This window comes from Pristis pectinata, chromosome 32, assembly GCF_009764475.1.
Source record: "Pristis pectinata isolate sPriPec2 chromosome 32, sPriPec2.1.pri, whole genome shotgun sequence".
Lineage (NCBI taxonomy): Eukaryota > Metazoa > Chordata > Chondrichthyes > Rhinopristiformes > Pristidae > Pristis > Pristis pectinata.
This window is the reverse complement of record NC_067436.1, coordinates 18,745,185-18,750,241: the sequence shown is the minus strand read 5'-3', so window position 1 is coordinate 18,750,241 and position 5,057 is coordinate 18,745,185.

The following is a 5,057-nucleotide window of genomic DNA, read 5'->3' as shown; positions in this document are numbered from 1 at the left end:
AAGCAATCTTTATTAACTGCTTGTCACTTATTCCATAGCAGAGAATCAACTGCTTTTATGCTACCTGTAATGCTTATGATTTTAAATTTATCATGGAAGACTACTTGTATTGATGTTACTTGTGAATTGGATTGATATTACTCGGCACTATGACTACTAGCTGGAAAATTGGTGTTTCCAAAACTTAAAATTGTGTAGTTTGTGTAACAGAACTGCCACAACGGCAATCAGTCTTCACATTGAATACCAACTCCAGGAGCACATGCTATACTTTGGGTAAAATTATCTTTTATTGTAATGATTTGGGGTTGCAAAGATGGGAAGAATCAGTTCTGTCATTAATCCCAAAAGTGGCTGTGATCAAGCAGGGAACATACTTGCATGGAGATTGTCATTTTTAGGCCATGTCTTTACTGGCACTCAATTCAAGTCTCGGAGTACCTGCTTTTTCTCCTCTTTTGGGGGGAAATGTTAAGAGTGCACAATGTCATGAAAGATGCAACAGAGCAGTCAAGACCTGGGGCAACTTTATGCACAATTTATAATTTGTCATTAACCTCTGCGATTTGAAAAGTCTACTTGTTATTTTGCTAATGTTATATTACCATGTGCATGTTCACGTGAATTATCCTGCCTTGCATGAGAGGTAATGCATAGTCCAGCCTCATTACCCTGATCATGTTGCATGTTTGAACCAAGGCTGGAAGCTTCAATTGTTGAAGAATGGCAGGGGCTAGAAATAAAATTAAAGATGTTGAAGAATCCAGTGAGCCAATATGAAAGAGCTATTCTTAATCTATACAACAAACTTCTTTGGAAGATGGCTGTCATAGCAATGATTTGCCCCTATGAACAATGAATTGACTTGGATAAAAATCACTAGCTCACCCAAAGATATCCAACTACTGCAGATGATTGTATAAGCCAATGAAAAACCTGGAGGGGAATTTTGGGCTCTCTTCCATGGGACAGGAGTCACAAATATTTGCACTTTATTTTGTCATCCAAACCTCACTGTTATTAGGGTACTGGGCAACATCATGGTCCTCTGAGTACCAAGTTTAATTGCTCTCTAGAATTCATTATTGGCTACTGAGGCAGTCCATGATCATTTGGCTTACCACATACATATCAAAATGCCTGTGGGTTCCTTGTGGTAGTGTTCATGTTATTGAAAGTGGCAAAATGGAGCTGAAAGTTAGTGACCAAGATTTGATCATATGAGACTTGGATATCAAGTGCTAGGTAACAACTTGAAGGATTAACAGATATGAGACTTCATTTATTGATTTTTTTTTAAAAAAGTTGAATTCTAACTATTCCGTTATCTTTCTTACTGTTAATCAATAATGTGAAGTTTTGTGCTTTACTGAGAATTGAGCATCAAGTTATAATGTGATGATTTGGTGGTTGACAGCTTGTCTGTGGATCATTGTCCAATGACATCTGATCTGGGTAATAACGAAAAGAACACTGGGCTTGTTTGGTTTCCCTCTTTGAGCTGTAATTCAAAACTATTATGGCTATCCAGCTACAGTGTAATGAGGAGCATTTAGGATGGTATTCAGAATCTCATGGCCATAACAGCAGAAGCACACAGAAACCCTGCATAATTGGCAGAAGGCATGCACCACCTCAAACTACCCACCTGCCCTGTCAGCCACTAACTGCCCCATCTGTAGAAGAATCTGTGATTCCCACATTTGGTTTCAATAGCAACTTAAAACCTATAAAACCAGTGTGAAAGCAAGTCATCCTCTATTCAAAGGAATTGCTTAAGAGGGGACTAACACACCAACACTTAATTTTTAAAAAAATCTGCAGCCCCGTTGTCAGCTACATAACGAGGCTGAATTGTGCCTCACTGTATTGATTCCCTCTTGACAACACTACTGCACCTTCCTTTATGATCATTCTTCGTGGTGAATACCCCTGGAAGTTCAGTTCTCATCCTTGCTCACCCTGTGGCTGTGTAATCACCACCTTACTGTGTTCATTTAGATCTAACGATGCTGTTAATTCATCTAACCTGCTGTGAATATTGAGAGACAAATTCTTTAGACGTGGTTTTAAACCTTAATCATCTTCGCATTATTTTGCACTATTGTCCCTGTCTGTTTCTCACCTTTGGTTTCTAACCCTTTTGCCTTGTTTCCCCCTCTCTTGTCTTCCCACTTGGGCTCCCATTCTAGCTTAAATCCTGCCCAACAATAGTGAATGTCCACAAGTACATTGGTCTGGTCCTATCTGGATGTATCCTATTTCCACTTCTATAAGTCCCACCTTACTCGGAACTGGTGCTGATATTCCAGGAATCTAAATCCCTTCCTTGTATTGCCAATTCTTCAGCCATGCATCCATCCGGTCTATTCTGTTCCTATACCCATTAGCACATGGCATGGGAAGTAATCCTGAGATTACTACCTTAAGGTCGTGCTTTCCAATTTACTCCTTGAGTTCATACAACAGAACCTCATTCCTTTTTCTACCTATGTTCTTGGTACTGACATGTACCATGACCACTGTCTATTCATCCCCCTTTAGTGTTTTGCAGCTGCTCTAAATCACACTTTACCCTGGCACCAGGGAAGCAACGCATTATTTTTGTCTTTTCTCTCCCAGAATTACTCCCCTTGCACTTCAATTCCCTTGCACTATGGCTCTCCCAGTCTTTTCCCTCTCCTGTTGTGAAGCAGAGCCATATATGGTGCTAAGAACTTGGCTGTTGTTTCTTTCCCCTGGAAAGCCATCTCTCCCACCCCCAACAGATTTTGTAGTGATATAGCAGTTTGTGAGGGGGATGCACTAGCTGCTTGTGCCTACTACACCAGCTGGTAACACAACCTTTACTTGTGGTGTGACCATCTTGCCAAACGTGCTATTCACAATGTCCACAGCTCTAGCTCAGTGATGGAGTTAGCCAGTAGCTGCAGTTGGATACACTCTGAACAAATCCTGAAGTTGCAGCTCACCTACTTTTTCCAAGGGTGGTTAGAAATGGGTAATAAATTCTGGCCTTATCAGCAACACTCATATTCCAAGAATAACGGTCAGGTTATCCCCATGAAAGAGCACAGCACTATTGATAAAGCTTGTTTTGTTAATAATAAAGCCTTGTTATGTCATTGAGTTATCTGATAATGTAAAAGTGTTTTTGGCATAGCAGAATGTCAATTTGCCAACATTTACTTTTAAGGTAAGTCGTCATGGCAACTGAGCTGCTTTCATTGAACTGGCTAATGAATCAAACTGGTTTTGGTTTCTCCTCTTGTCTCCCAAAGCCAGAGAGCTTTGTAGACTGACTGGTTCCCGCTGCATTATTTATACAGTAATAAGTACACTGCATTGTACCTGAAATGTACAGGTCTAGGATGATGATGGAATGGAGGCTCTTTTCATGCAGTGTTCTCGGATTGCAAACCCAATTTAATGATTGGGTGCAACACTTGAATGAGTGTCTTTGAACACTATAATGGACTGGCTGCACTGATTAATTTGTTCTTGTCTAATGGATCTCTACATATTCAGCTCAGAACTTTCAATTTCAGCTTGTTTAATTATCCAGACTGATTGTGGAGAACACCACGTGAAAGGCTGGGGTGTAGAGAAAGCTCACCAGTGAGAGAGAACTGAGTAATGTACAGGTTAGAAGCTCCTAAATCATTTAGTGTGCCTGTGCAATGTTATTATATTTCTTTGTTGTTCTAGGCAAGTTGGAGGAGAGGGAGAAGCATATATGTTTGACGTCTGGGGATTGGGGGAGCCATGGCAAAAGTTAGGAATGGCGACAGTATGATTTGAATTCTGATTGTAAGTATTAAATTTCAGTAAAATTGTCTCCAGATCTTGCTGTTAAAGCAATAAAAGTGTGTGGAATGCCTCTGAATTTTAATTCAGCTTTTTATTGGATCATAGAGTATATTTAAGCTGAGTTCAATAGAATCAGCAGATAGGTGGGGATGATGGTAAAGTGATCATGGGGCACTCGAACAACCATATTTAGTGATGGAGCAAACATGAGGGGCTGAATGGTCTATTTGTGCTTCTGCTTCCTATCTTTGAAGCAACCAAAGTCTCCAAGTGACCCCAATATAGAATGTACAAAATCTTGGTCTTGGGGCAGTTAGACTTTCCTGATCCTAATCTAACATAAGGAAATTCATTGACACTGGACAAGAATAAATGGCACTTGGTTATGCTGCATTTGTTAAATAGCTTGGAAATTCCCACATGAAGGTACAAACTTTACTAAGGTACCCTAATGGAGACTCAACACACGGAGTAAGATAAAAGGTTAAAAAGCAGAACTTAAAAATTTTTTAAAAATTTGATTAAAATAATTGTAAGTAATTTTGCCCCAGGATGTTTGTGGAAATCTGACCTAATATGTGTGGTTGATGGAAACTTGTGCAAAAAGAAGCCGGAAAGAGAGGGAGAGAGAGGTTCATTCAAATGATGGTCATAGATTGTGCTGAAAGTTACCAGGTAATGCAATAAGACCTTGGTGAATTCTCCTGTCTGTCTGCTTTTATTACTGAGCTTCTGACTATTTCATAAAAGAACAAGATTAAAGGATGGGGGAAGAGCAAAAGCATTGTGCTGAATGAAGACAGTTCAAGCTGCACTCAGCATTCAGTGACAGACATGGGTGACATTTCTGATATTTTAGTGCAAGCAGTATTTCAAATCTTGTTACTGATGTCTGGCACTGTAATTTCAATCCAAAAGTGACACTGCATCCTCTGAGGTTGAAATTAGAGCCTTGTATTTCTGTCATTACCTTTCAGCAACCATGTTCAACAGCTCTTTTTAAAATATTCTTACCGTTTTCAACAACGTGTTTGAAAACTTGGTCCTCCTACAGGGTCAGAAAGCTAAAATGTTTAAGGATGCAACATAATGAATTTTATTCTTCCAATTCCATGATGTTTACGGGTTTAGGATGCAACAGAAATTTGCTTGTTGGTATTTTATAATCCAGATACTGAACTTTGCACCCTCTAAACCTAAACTCATCCAAATCTTTGCTGCTTGTCCTTTGCTCATGCCTAGTCCTG